Source organism: Schistocerca nitens, chromosome 9, assembly GCF_023898315.1.
Source record: "Schistocerca nitens isolate TAMUIC-IGC-003100 chromosome 9, iqSchNite1.1, whole genome shotgun sequence".
NCBI lineage: Eukaryota > Metazoa > Arthropoda > Insecta > Orthoptera > Acrididae > Schistocerca > Schistocerca nitens.
Genome location: NC_064622.1, coordinates 22,488,586 through 22,503,962, shown reverse-complemented (window position 1 = coordinate 22,503,962; position 15,377 = coordinate 22,488,586). Strand labels below are relative to the sequence as shown.

Genomic DNA, 15,377 nt, shown 5'->3' with positions numbered 1-15,377 from the left:
AGAACTTAATAATTCAATACCATTTATATACATGGCCATGACACCAACAGATCTAAATTTGTTCACAACATAATTTCAGCTTTAATCTTTGGTATTCGAAAAAATTGACAACGATACTTTTCTCTTGTCATCCGTTACACATCATTCTCTCTACCATGAGATCAGCAGTAGTCGCCCATCATTGCAGTGTTCCACTGACATTGATAATGGTGTTCCATTGCGCTGATATCTTGGTGATTGTGTCATGCTTCTTATCGCTTAAGGCACCCAAATTTTCCACAAGGGAGTCGCGGTGGGAATTTACAAAAGAGCATTTTACGTGACACTCCATACCCAATATTCATGTAGCTGTGTGACAGATCATTCACAATGGAAACATAATTATCACCTCTTCTGTTGCCCCAAGAGCCATTCGCGATTCCTTTGAAAGAGGACCAAGTAGCTAACACTGGGTCTGATACCGTGTCTCTCAAATTACCAAAAGGAACAGGCACACGCTTATCCAGTGGTAACACATTTGGATATTTATTTTTTTGTCTAGTTTGGCTTGAATGCGCAGCAATATTTGCGAGACAGAAGCAACACTCACGAAAATGGCCTAAAGGTTCACACCACACTAATGCAAATGTGAATGGCATTGCTCGGAGCTTTTCCTTCGACAATTCTGTTAAAGTGTTCGTGCAGATTATGCACGCAATATGAGGTGTAAAATTTTTATGTTTATGACCAACAAGGCCATTGAAACACAGTTTATTAGGCCTTCTTAACTAAATCAGTAATTGATTTCAGACCGAGATTTTGGGGTGAAATTCACCACAGGCATAGCAAAAGTTGTCGAAGTGGTTGAGATAACAACAACGTTTACCAGTTATTTTTACTAATTGTAGTTCTAAACACCAAACATTGCATTATCTCTCTGAAGAAACACACGCTGAGGTACCAAAAACTCGCAGTATCCTGCTGGGCCGAGGTAAGTATTCTCAGAATTGCACAATGCTTGTTTCAAAATGCACAGATCATACAGTCTCTTCCGCACTATGGATTACATTGACGTGACAAAAAGTCATGGAATAGCGATATACACATGTATATACGGGGTAGTATCGTCCACACAACGTATAAACGTCCGGCCCCGGTAACTGAGTGGTCAGCGTGACGGAATGTCAATCCTAGAGGCCCGGGTTCGATTCCCGGCTGGGTCGGAGATTTTCTCCGCTCAGGGACTGGGTGTTGTGTTGTCCTAATCATCATCATTTCATCCCCATCGACGCGCAAGTCGCCGAAGTGGCGTCAAATCGAAAGACCTGCACCAGGCGAACGGTCTACCCGACGGGAGGCCTTAGCCACACGACATTTCATTTCAACGTATAAAAGGGCAGTGCATTGGCAGAGCTGTCATTTTTACTCAGGTAATTCATGTGAAAAGGTTGCCTTCGTGATTGTGGACACAGGACGTGTATTAACAGACTTGGAACGTGAAATGGTAGTTGGAGCTAGACGCATTGGACATTCCACTTCGCAAATTGTCGGGGAATTCAGTATTCCGGGATCCACGGTGTCAAGCACTACTTCTCATCACAGACGAGTGGCCGACGGCCTTCACTTAACGACCGTGAGCAGCAGCAGCAGCAGCATCGTATCCGTAGAGCTGTCAGTGCTAATAGACACGCAACAATGCGTCAAGTAACTGCAGAAGTCAATGTATGGTGAACGTATCCGTTACGACACTGCGGCGAGACCTGACGTTGATGAGCTATGGCAGCAGACGACCGACGCGAGTGACTCTGCTAACAGCACATCACCTGCATCACACCTCTCCTAAGTTCGTGACTAAGTGTGTTGAATACTAGACGACCGGAAAAGCGAGACCTGGTCACACGAGCCCCGATTTCAATTGGTAAAAGCTGATGACAGGGTTCGTCTGTGGCGCAGACCTCGTGAAGCCAGGGACCCAAGTTGTCAATAAGCCACCGTGCGAGCTGTTGGTGGCTCCATAATGGTGTGGGCAGTGTTTACGTGGAATGGACTGGGTCGCCCGGTCCAACTGCACCAGTAACTGATTGTAAATGGTTCTGTTCAGCTACTTGGAGACCATTTTTAGCCATTCACGAAGTTCATGTTTCCAAACAACGATGGAATTTTAATGGATGACAAAGCACATTGTCACTGGGCCACAATTGTACGCGAGTAGTTTGAAGGACCTTCTGAATAACTGGAGTGAATGATTTGGCCGTCCACAACGCTCAACATGAATCCCGTCGAACATTTATGGGACATAATCGAGGTGTCAGTTCGTGAACAAAATCCTCCACCGGCAACACTTTCGCAATTATGGGCGGCTATATTTCTGCAGCGGACTTCCAACGACTTGTTGTTGAGTCCACGCCACATCGAATTGCTACACTACTGACACGACGAGATATCCCATGACTTCTTTCATCTCAGTGTACTTTGTCTCAGTGTAATTAAGAATCTTTATCACGCCTGTCATACAGTATTTATTTTATCTTCTAGCACTCCTGCACTAATAATAATAATAATAATAATAATAATAATAATAATTAGAATCGGAACAAAAGAACAGTAAGCACCGAAATATGGAACATGAACAATAAGAAACTCTTAAAAACTAAAAGAAAAAATATTACGTGCTGGAACCTTCTGAAAGAGAGAGATTAGGATTCTACACAGCAAAATACCTACTAATTGATATATCTGATTCCAGATGCAAAACTATGTTGAGTAGCCGAATTAATACGTAAAATTTGAATGTTTTTCTTGTTCTGGTCTTCAGTCCGAAGACTGGTTTGACGCAGTTCTCCGTGCTAGTCTAAACTGAGCAAGCTTCTGCGTCTCTACTGCAACATAAAACCATTCGAATCCGCTTGCTATGATCCAGCCTTGGTCTCCTCCTCCAAGCTCAATTGTTTTGAAGCCTCGGCATGTGTTGTATTATCCGATCCCTTCTTTTAGTCAAGCTTTGCCATGAATTTCTTTTCTAACCACTTCAAATCACACCTCATTAGTTGTTCGATCTACCGTAATTTTCAACATTCTACTTTAGCATGGCATTTCAAAGGCTTCCGTTCTCTTCTTATCTGAATTGCTTATCATAAATGTTTCACTTCCATGAGAGGCCAAATTCCAGACATATACTTTCAGAAATACCTCTATCACTTAAATTTATATCAGATGTTAAAAAATTCCTCTTTCTTTAAAAAATGCATTCCGTGCTATAGCCAGTCTACATTTTATAATTCTCTACTTTGGTCGTCATCTATTTTGCTGTCCAAATGCCGAAACTTATCGACTACTTCTAGTATCTCCATCTCCTACCCTAATTCCCTCAGCATCGCTTGATTTAATTCGACTGTATTCCATTGACCTTGTTTTATTTTTCTAGACATTCATCTTATAGCATATTTTCAAGAAACTACACATTTCGCTCGCCTGAAGTCCTTCGAACCTCTGACACAATCACAGTTTCGTCGGGTCAACTTTTGTCTTCGGCACAGCCTCTCAGCTTTGAGCCGTGAGGTGGCAATGTTGTGGTGGGTAACGCCATCCACCAGTCAGACATTAAACACTGTCTTTGGTTGCTTTGCTATCTACCGAAAACTGTAATTACAATTTATATGAATTTAGATTTATTTATGAATTCATTTTCCATTTGGATATAAAATTCTTCCCTAGCTTGCTACTTCTTTGAGAGATCGAGGGTCAATTTGTGTGTTATACTGATGTTAACCTATTAATCCTTCGTTGTATTTCCACACTGCGCTTCGCTGATTGCGGCGATTTTGATCTAAATGTAATGGCATCACTTTTTGGCTTTTTTGTGCTGCTATCTGTTTCTGGCGTTTTGTATTGGTGTCAACGTGTTGTGCTGTATAGCTCATGTCATGTTTTCGAAGCTACATCTCGTTAGTTCATATTCCGGGGGAACATGGAAGCAGATAGTATCATTGGTTGACATCTCGAAATCGTGTCTGTGTTGCACTTTGGGTCTTGTTATGGCGTTAGTGGTCAAAGCCAACGGATGGTATCACGGTTCTGGGAAACCTTAAATTTTTATTTCTTCTCCCTGATCACTAACCCCCTTTCCTTTACCGCCTGCTCAATGTGCAGAAGCTGCAGTTTTGTTTCTGTGTAAATTGTGGGTAACTTTTCTCTCCCTATATATCACCCCTATGTCCAGAATTTCAATGAGTGTACTCCAGTCAATATTATCAAAAGCTTTCTCGAAATCTACAATGCTACAAGCCTAGGTTGGACTTTCTTCAACGTATCTTCTAGGGCAAGTCGTATGGGCAGTATTGCCTTATGTGCTTCTTTATTTCTCCAGAATCCAAACTGATTGTTTTTCCATTCATGTATCAGTATTTTGTAACCATGGCTTAATAAAAGGATGGCTCGCTAACATAACACATGTCAGCGTCTGCCGTCTTTGGAACTGGAATTATTATGTTCTTATTGGTCTTAGCGTCCATCAAATGTCCATTTGGACATGGGGAAAGTGTGAGCAAGCAAGAAAGCAAAGAATCTTACGACCGATCAGAAGAACAATCCGAAGAATATCTTTGCATAATATCCCGAAGAAATTGTGCTGGACATTAGGACTGCTTTCAGAGTGAACCAGAGTTCTTGTGTTATCACAACTGGTGAATATGGTTTTCGAACAGAATCCATAGACGAAACAGCAAAGCTGCTAGTGGTACACTGCAAACTCTTCCCTTCAGAAGAAAGCGAAAATGAGCAAAATCAGTTCGATGCTCAATTGTTTTGACAGTCATTGGATCGTCCAAAAAGAATTTTTGCCTCCAGTACTATCAATGAAACTTTTTATCGAAAAAAGCTCGGAATATTCAGGGAAAGGTTGGTACGTGTACGACCAAGCATTGCACGTACTCGGACGCTGCATTATAGCCGTGCTCCCTGTCACAGACCAACTTCTATCAACGAATTTTTGCAATAAATAGAATTCCTGTGGTTCCTCAGTCTCCCTATGTTTTTTTTATTCCCCCGACTTAAAATCCATTTGAAAGGACGTCGCTTTAGTACTTTGCATCATATCCAGAAGAACGTAACCGGAAAGCCGAAGGCCTTTCTCAACTTCCACGAAGACAGGGAACGATGTATCCGTCGCTGGGTGACTACTAAAGAGAATTATTTAGAAAGTCTCAACCTTGAGGTCTAAAAATAAGATTAATCGTTACAAAGAAACGTGTCTCGTTTTCCTAGCAGTCCTCGCATACACTCATGTCCGAAGAAGGAATAGAGCCTTCGACCTATGCGTTACGACGACGCCCAAAGACCTCAGACGCCGGCGCAAAGTACTTTACAAGCTACAGATCCGTTGCCACATTTTTTCAATACTTGCTGACTTCCATGGGTAACAGCATTCGCAGATTTCGGTATCGTATTAAAGAGTGAAGTCATGTACGCAGATATAATAATCGAGCTGACAGCATTAGAATATCCATGCCACTGAGTCCTTCTACTACCAAATAGTAGATGGGACAACACGTTTTATGTTTTATTTTTCATTCGGATTTAGGACGCTAGCTATCGTCCTCCATGTCACCCGACACGACACCAACAACAAGGTGCTCAAGGTAGCGAGTCAACACAATTAGCATAACTGGTCGGCAGCTCCGCGTTCATCTGTAGAACACTTCTTTCGTCGCAGAGGAAAGAGGGGAGGAAGAGTGGTGTCCTTCCGGGTAAAACAGCATCGGCGACTTTCAATACCAGTTTGTTGTTATTTGCGTCAGGGCACACGGCAATTGTATCATTGGATAAATCTAACGTCATACGAAGAGAATTACATACAAAATATATGACTACTACTCCAAATTCTGGAAGAACCAGGTCTGAACCTCGAAACAAACACTGAGTACGACAAATCCTACAGTAAAGTTCAGGAGAAAAATTTGGGTATATTCTGAAATTAAAACAGGAGTAAGACGAGGTGATTGAGACTCTCCATTATTTTTCAACTGTGTCTTAGAAAAAGTTACTCAAGAATGGTGAAAACAGAAATCGGAACTTAAAACAGACAAAACTAATCAAAGCAGGATTAGACAATATTAGGATAAACTGCTTAGCTTTTGCTGAGGACCTAGTGATCCTATATGAAGACTTTCAAGCAGCACAAAATCAAATAGCAAATCTTGAAGAAAGTGCAGAAAGAGTGGGGTTCCAAAATCGTCTGAATAGATGAAGTAAATACCTAGCAACAACCTGTCACCCAAAATCCTAAAAACCAAATAAAAGTAAATCGAAATAGTTTTTCAGGTCAAATATTTGGACGAAATTACTCAGGAAACTGGCCTGGAAAGACTGGTTACGAAGTTCTTTATTACAAAATAAAAACAGCTTTCAGGTTTCCAAAAGTTCTCTATAACAAGAAATGCATCTCAAAATAGGCAAAAGTGAGAGACCAGAACGCAGTCATCAAGTCACACTTACATTATGGGACCGAAACACTTATCTTTAAGAGAAAGAGACACACTGGTCAATTGCATCTGCATGCAGACAGTTGGGGCACCACCTGATGCAGAAGAGCGGTGGACGCTGGTTAATTAAGATCGCAGCTACACTGACACGGAAAGTCTCCCGAAGCGACCGGAACATCTGAAAACTGTTTACCGTAGCAACAAAAATGGTTCCAATTGCTCCGAGCACTATGGGACTTAACATCTATAGTCATCAGTCCCCTAGAACTTAGAACTACTTAAACCTAACTAACCTAAGGACAGCACACAACACCCAGTCATCACGAGGCAGAGAAAATCCCTGACCCCGCCGGGAATCGAACCCGGGAACCCGGGCGCGGGAAGCGAGAAGCGAGAACGCTACCGCACGACCACGAGCTGCGGACTACCGTAGCAACAGATACACGTTGCAACAAATTAGGTGAGCACTTCGCACGACATTGTCTACCCAACTTTGGAAATCTAAGTGGGCCGGAGAAGACCGTATCATCTACGTTTCTTCCGCGAAGTGACGCCTTATATCAAACAGTCGGATTAATTCTGAAGAGATAACAATCTGCGACTCTTTTCTGTCCATCCATCACAACAAGGGAACAACTTTATAGTATTAAATACGACCTCGGACTGCGCAAGTCTGATGCATATGAAATCCCGTTCTAATGTGACACCGATGTTTAGATCTGTACGATGCTGATATGGCAACGTTTCCAACGTATGGTCACACACTGTCCAGTCACATCGATGTGATCATCTGTCAAAATCATGAATAATCACATTTTTCAGTGCGTACCGCAAAGAGATGTGCAGGAAGGAAGTCAGTGAGGTTCTGGGCAAGGGTGAGGAGCCGCGCCTACCCCAATGCCGTGACCAGCTGCAGTAGGTTTCTCGGTTGAAGATCCACGGCGCGAACAGTCCGCGTGAGGTAGTCCCGAAGATTGTCGACAGGCTTTAAATCCGGGGAGTTTGGTAAACTCATCGTGGCGCTCTCCGAACCACGCACGCAAACTGCTAGCTGTGTGACGCGTCACACTGTCCTGAGGAAAAACAAACTGCGTGTAAGAGCAGACGTGGTCCCCAAGGGCAGGTGCATACTAGTCGAGATCCACTGAGCACTGCAGAATAACAAGAGCACCCAGCGAATGACACAAGGACATTTCCCAGACTACAACGCTTCCTCCTGGTTGTATGGTATTTGCTTTTAGATATTTCACGCGGTTCACGCCAATGGCCATCTGTCCGATGGAGCATAAAACGCGATTGATCTGACAAGGCCACCTGTCGCAACTCAGTGGACGACCCGTTTCGTTACTGGTGTGCAAAAACTAGGCTTTGTCGGCGATGTACAGGATTCAGCACGGGTCCACGGATTAGGCGCCTACTGTGGAGGCCCGTGCCCAGTAACTTTGCCTGAACCGTCGTCGAGAAGACACTGTTGGTAGCCCCTCGGTTTACATGGGCGGTGAGTTGCTCAACAGTTGTGTCGCACGTAATCATCTCTGCAGCCGTCGTTCATCCTTGTCGTTTATAGACCATTGCCTCGGCGACGATTCTGGATAACGCAACTTTGCCATGCACGGTATGCTTTAGCCACCGCGGCACGTAAACGGTTTGCAACCTTAGCCGTTTCGGAAATGCTTCCACCCTTGGCCCGAAATCGCTCTGGACGTCATGTAAGTCGCTACGTTTCCACCTTAAGCCAACGACTGCAGTGTTGTGCGTGTCCCCCCCGACACGCTTTATATGCCCTCCACTACTAGTCTTGCCAAATGCCGTCTGTGAGTGGTTATTGTTAAGTTGACCTCGATCGTAGGCGGTAGCCACATTAATGTGTGATAGTTTAACATAAAAAGTTTTGCACCAACCTCGTACTTGCATTGCATGGTTTGTGTGTCCTTGATCAGAAACCCGTTTCTCAGTAACCTTTCGAGCGAAGTTGAATCGTTACGTAGAGTTACTTTTATAACGGAGGAAGAGGAAACGTCCACTGTCGGTGCAGTCGACTCTCCAACTGGGTTCAGGGCAACGCGGTTTCTGTACCTTGTTCAGTTTGTCAGCATGCTTCAATGCGTCGTTTGGTGTATACGCCGTGCGCATATTGCCATTTAACGTCAAGGAGGCTTGACGGCAGAGGAGGTTGCCCGCCGAAATCACGTACGACAAGCAACATTATTCCAATATTCAATCCTAAAGTGAGACCAAAAACAATGAAAACTTGCCTTGTAGCTGTCACCCACGGTCTACAGCGTAGAAATTATGAGCTGTACGATCCAGAGGAGACTGCAACAGAACTGAGCTCTGCCTCTTGGGAACCAATTGGGAGGTCTACACACAGTCCCACACATTACGAAACCACATCCATGCATCAAGTTGACTTTCTAGTGTCCACTACAAATAAAACTGCAAACTCGACACCGTGGTGTGTGAAGAAGATAAGACTAGGTAACGTACGGTATGGTACCTAGATCAGTGATGTCGGATTATCTTCTCCGACGAGCGAACATTTGTCTGACGCCTAATAATGGTCGTAGAAAGCCGTGGAGGCGGCCATCTCCCAATGCACGCCTGCGACATGCAAAGTGATTGGTTTGTCAAGGAGGTGAGCTGTATCATACAATATCCGATCACAAGTATCCGGACGCCCTTATATAATGCGGAGTTGACCACTAGGTGTACCGAGAGGCGGAAATAGCCAGTACAAAGAGAGGCAGTGTTGTCAGTAGAGAACCAGAAACAGCAGAATGACTGTGAGGAAAGGTCAATGACTTCGAACGTGGCTTATTCACTGGATGTCACCAGAGTACAAAATACATTCATTTCAATCCTTGTAAAGTCGTCCAAGTAGAGTACTCGAGGTGTGATTGTAAAGTGGAAACGCCAATGAACATCCAGGCTGAATCAAGACCGGGCAAATCTCCTGTACTGACAGAAAGGGACCGTCGAGCACTGTGGATAGTGGTCATAGAAAAATCATAAGCACGCAGCGGAAGGGATCATTCGTGAGTTCAAAACTGCTCCCAGCAGTCCTACTAACACAACGATGCGTCGGGAGTTAAAGGGAATGGCGTACATTGGCCGAGCATCTGCTCATAAGGCACACAATTATGTAGCCGATGCTACGCGACGTTAAGGTGGTTCAAAGAGCGACGCCGCTGGAGAGCGGATGACTAGAAACCAACGATGAGTCACGCTGTACCCTGTTGGAATCCGATGGAAGGATCTGGGTTTAGCAAATGGCTGGAGAACGTTACGTGCCATCATGTGTACTGCCAAAGACCGAAATAAGGAGGAAGTGTGTTACGGCATGGAGGTGCTTTTCGTGATTAAGGTGTGGTCCACTTACGGCGCTGACGAAAACGGCAAATGAGAAAATATGAACAGATTTGTGTACTCCATACAGTAGAGGAAGAGTTCGGAAACGTTAATTGTAACAGCGCGACAGTGCACCGTGTCATACGGCAACATATGTGAGGCAATGATTTCTGGACAATTAACATATCTGAAATAGACCGGCCTCCTGAGTCCCAAACTGAAACCGATCGGACGTGCATTCAGCTGCAGACATCGGCGTCTAACACCAGTACGTTCGCTGATTTAGACTCTTGAGAAAGAATGGGACTGAGATTTCTCCGCATTCAGACACCTCTTTGAAAGAATCCCCAGCAGAGTTCAAGTGGTCATAAAGACGAAAGGTGGACACAGCCCATATCAATGTCCGATAACACGTTGCCAGATATTTCTGATCCGACAGTGCACGGAAATCGGACCGGTTACCAATTTGCAGTGCGTAGTCGCAGGAACACGCTTCACACACTGGATTTTCCGAGCAGGCCCACCGTCGAAGAGTGGAACAGGTGTGAGCACCAATGTCTGGACAACCTTGTCAACGGCCAGCCAAGAAGGATCCAAGAAAGTTACAATGCACTGGGAGGTGCAATACGGTATTGAATGTCCTCCAGCAACGGATTTTGATTTCACAGATGTGCACTTTCGAGCTGACCGACTTACCTTTTTTCTTCTTTTCCCATCACAGAGCTATTTTTACTGTTCCGTACTTCATATTTTCTCATGCAGTATATCTAAGGCACACGCGTTCGTTGACATGTATCTGGTAGTGCAAAGCTCTCTTTTTCTTTTGGGCAGCTTGTAAGCCAGCACGCTGTATCCCGTGACTCACCTAGAGGAGTGCTCCGGCGTGGCGCCGGCGGGGCTGGTGGCCAGGGAGGTTTGGCGGCGTGGCGCGTGCGCAGGAGACACGGTCCCGCGGGCGCATCCTCCTCCCCTGCTGCTGTCCGCTGCTGCTGCTGCTGCTGCTCCTGCTGCTGCCGCGGCGACGGACACCTGTACGGCGAGAACACAGGCGCTAAAGACAGCACAACAGCATTAACAATGACACACGCCTCGCCCAACGACTCTCCGTGCTTTTGTTCACTGCACAGCTCTCCGTACACATTCTGCGAATGCCTACGAACAACTCCGACGCTCTAGTTTTCGGCCAAATGAAACTCAATGCCACCTATCTTCTTGGAACGCAGCTCCGTGACAGACGCCATTGTGAAGGCTACGTGTAACGCCGCGAACTATCGTAAACTTCATAAAATTATAGGGGCCAAAGTGGGAATATTCCACGATGTCTCACAACAAATCCCGCATTTTTTTTTTTTTTACTGAAATTGGCCGAGAGAAGAAAAGTGTTCCATTGTTAATAGAACGGCCCTCGTAGAAACCATCCCGCTGGAAGGGTTATCGCCGTGTCCACAGTATCGAACTGATATGTACTGAGACTACAGTCTACATCTACAGCCGCGCCGGATTAGCCGAGAGGTCTCAGGCGCAGCAGTCATGGACTGTGCGGCTGGTCCCGGCGGAGGTTCGAGTCCTCCCTCGGGCATGGGTGTGTGTGTTTGTCCTTAGGATAATTTAGGTCAAGTAGTGTGTAAGCATATGGTACTGATGACCTTAGCAGTTAAGTCCCATAAGGCTTCACACACACACATTTGAACATTTTTCTACATCTACATCCATACTCCGCAAGCCACCTGACGGTGTGTGGCGGAGGGTACCCTGAGTACCTCTATCGGTTCTCCCTCCTATTCCAGTCTCATATTGTTCGTGCAAAGGAGGATTGTCGGTATGCCTCTGTGTGGGCTCTAACCTCTCTGATTTTATCCTCATAGTCTCTTCGCGAGATATACGTAGGAGGGAGCAATATACTGCTTGACTCCTCTGTGAAGGTATGTTCTCGAAACTTCAACAAAAGCCCGTACCGAGCTACTGAGCGTCTCTCCTGCAGAGTCTTCCACTGGAGTTTATCTATCATATCCGTAACACTTTCGCGATTACTAAATGATCCTGTAACGAAGCGCGCTGCTCTCCGTTGGATCTTCTCTATCTCTTCTATCAACCCTATCTGGTACGGATCCCACACAGGTGAACAGTATTTAAGCAGTGGGCGAACAAGTGTACTGTAACCTACTTCCTTTGTTTTCGGATTGCATTTCCTTAGGATTCTTCCAATGAAACTCAGTCTGGCATCTGCTTTACCGACGATCAACTTTATATGATCATTCCATTTTAAATCACTCCTAATGCGTACTCCCAGATAATTTATGGAATTAACTGCTTCCAGTTGCTGACCTATTTTGTAGCTAAATGATAAGGGATCTCTCTTTCTATGTATTCGCAGCACATTACACTTGTCTACATTGAGATTCAATTGCCATTCCCTGCACTATGCGTCAATTCGCTGCAGATGCTCGTGCATTTCAGTACAATTTTCCATTGTTACAACCTCTCGATATACCACAGCATCATCCGCAAAAAGCCTCAGTGAACTTCCGATGTTATCCACAAGGTCATTTATGTATATTTTGAATAGCAACGGTCCAACGACACTCCCCTGCGGCACACCTGAAATCACTCTTACTTCGGAAGACTTCTCTCAGTGTGGGAGTCGCCGTTGTATCTTCACACATCGGAAAGAGATCGCGGATCTCTCTTAAGCTGCACTAACGTGGCGTCGTCTGTCCAAGTACACTGGTGCCCAAAACTTAAGGATAAAACTAACTTCCACATGCCAGGTAAATAACGTAGCTCGACGAAACTTGGACCATACATAGAAAAACTGCTACAGTATAGTAAAGAAAGAAATACGCAACGAGACGAAGAGAAATAACAGTTTTATTCAAAGACTATGGTTATACTGCAGTTACCGCGATGTATGATGGTCACACAAGTCGGGACATGGTGCTTAGTAAGGGGTATGACGTGCATTCCGCCATGCAGTATCAGATTCCCATCAGACCGACGAGAACGCTGTCCGACGACAGTGTTCAGATGCCAGTAGACGAATTGAAAACTACGCAGTTTGCGTAATTACATTGCCCGGATACTGATAGAAAAGATCAGTAAAAGTTATCTCAGGGACATTGAAATAAGAGTTTGAAAAAAGTAAATGCCGATTGGATACCAGTAGCATTCGGCTGCGGCCACCAAACAACCTGTCGGCAACACTCCTTCTGTGCAGCCTGAAAAGGTTCTAAGACGCAACATAATAAATTGAGATGCGACATTAACGGGAGAAGAAAGTAGTGTTCTTGATTCAAACACGGTTGTTGCCACTAAATTAACGTAATTATTTAAAAGTTACAGACAGATAAGAGAGCAGGTCCTGCTTTTATACAGTCAAAGCAAATTATGGCGACTACCTTCAACTTGCTTTACAGAGCTTCTTTTATAAAGTTTCGTTACATAAACATTTCATTGGAACATTCTTTATACGAACACTACGAAAATACATTTTTATATTAAATTATGATCTTTTCTCGTTAATTTACAGGTTTATTTACACTTAGAAAATTTATTCTTAATGTCTTTTAGCATTAATTAAGCGTTTGGGACATTTTATTAACTATTCAAAAAGCAACATTTCAGGCCGCCTGTGTGCTGCGGGTACTCCTCATGGTATGGTGGCCTCAATAAGTGTGCGGGGATTGTCGGTTATCGCCTTGTGTGTGTGTGTGTGTGTGGGGGGGGGGGGGGCAGTTCTCCTCCCACAAAGCCTTACGGGAGAGGTATATCTGCACTTCCTGGGGGTGATCCTGCCTCCTCCGCTGGAAGATGTTCCTTTGGTGGTACGAAGGTTAATGTGGCTACTACATGACGAAGCTCCAGTTCACTGCCTTCTTTAGTGTGGACCTAAAACACTATTACAGACAGAACATTCCCACTTGCCTAGGATGTGATCGTGTGTGTTTTCCGTCAAAGATCTTTCATGTCCACATTGACTACTTGGTTTACCTCCCTTGGCCTCCGGTCATATGCCCACATGACCTCTTTTGCTCCGTATCCTCTCAGAGATCCTAAAGTTTGTCTCCATTCACTAAACTCACCCTGTAGAATGCGAGCTGGCTTTCTCGCCGTCGTGGTCGTGTATTTACGATCTCGGAGAGTCCAAGTAGCCTCTCCGGGCGGCCCCTCCCACCCCTGAGGCACAAACGCACAGCTCCGTCCTCTTCGGAGGCGACCAATCGATTCCATCTCCATACTGCCACTCAAGCGTGGAGTATCATCGTCGCTACCGTGCGGGAATGTAATGCCCTCCCTTCGCGACGAAGGAATATGCTGCTCCGACAGTTTGGTCATTGTCTTTACTGCCTAAGAAGTGCTTGGGTACACACAGCTCTCGGCGTTTTTTTTACGACCACAGTGATCAGGTCCTCTCTTCGTCTAACAAGACATTCTACAAATTTTACACTGTGTTCATATAATGACACAATGTTACAAGAAGTGTTGTACTTAATATGGGATACAACACTCAGAAGTAACTATAACATAAAGCGTTAGTAGTATAGTAGAAAGTAGCTCTGCTTTTATTAGTTCATGGAAAGCAGAACAGGAGAGGCTTACAATCAGGTAGATTTCAACTGAGGGCTCTTCCAGCAATGGAGGTGACAGAAGGGCTCGGAGACAGAGAGGAACAGGTACGTGACAGAGTCACAAATAATGAAGACAGGGGCAAAGGATTTGGTGTAACTGATTGGGAAACAAAAAGAATAATACGCATAACTAGGAGAAGATAAGAGCCTTTGATTTATTTTTTGAAGAAAGGAAGCAGTCCATCCGTTTTAATTTTTTAGGGAGAAGTGAAATGGAGATTCCACTGTTAAAAGCAGGGGAGAGAGCGGCAAAGTGAAAAAGACTTCTAAAGAGGAGGAGAACTTCGCTGATGACATGATAGAAGAAGAAATAGCGGTCAATACACAAGACTTAGGGAATCCAGAATTAGTTTAGGGGTTTAATAGAGGTTTGGAAGACTTGCGACAGACACAGATAACGTTCTTTCGGAATTTCTAAAATCACTGGGGAAAATTGGAACCAAAACATAGTGCAAGTTGTTTGTAGACACTATGAAACTACAAAGGGCCTATCAGACTTCCGGAAAAATATCATCCAAACAATCCCGAAAATAGCAGGGGCAGTTAAGTACGAAAACTATCACAGAATCAGCTTAGCGGTCCAAGCATCGAAGTTTCTGACAAGTATAACACACAGAAAGACGGAAAAGGGAATTCTGAATCTGTTAGAGTTAGGCGACTATTAGTTTGGCTTTGAGGAACGTTGAGGGGCAGTTCTGAAGTTACGCTTGATAGTGAAAGCAAGACGTAAAAATCAAGACAAATTCATAGCATTTGTCGACACACAAAAAATGGTTCAACAATGAAAAATGGTGCAAGGTGGTCGAAAGTCTAAGAAAAATAGGAGTAACCTTCATGGAAAAGACGGGTAATCAATACTTCGATGGTATTCTATAGACAAGTCGTCGCTTAACGCTACCAAAAATCTCGAAAACTAGCTGACCGAGTCACTTGGACTTTTACACGA

The 15,377-nt window shown here is 44.4% G+C and overlaps 1 protein-coding gene across 1 annotated transcript in view; it reads right to left on the bottom strand.

Moving 5' to 3' along the window:
• LOC126204448 (GTPase-activating protein CdGAPr) overlaps positions 1-15,377 on the bottom strand; it is an 837,561-nt gene that overhangs the window by 726,549 nt on the left and 95,635 nt on the right. Inside the window, exon 2 of the mRNA XM_049938835.1 lies at positions 10,672-10,835. The gene's annotated coding sequence lies outside the window, so the exon portion shown is untranslated. The remainder of the gene's footprint in view (positions 1-10,671; positions 10,836-15,377) is intronic.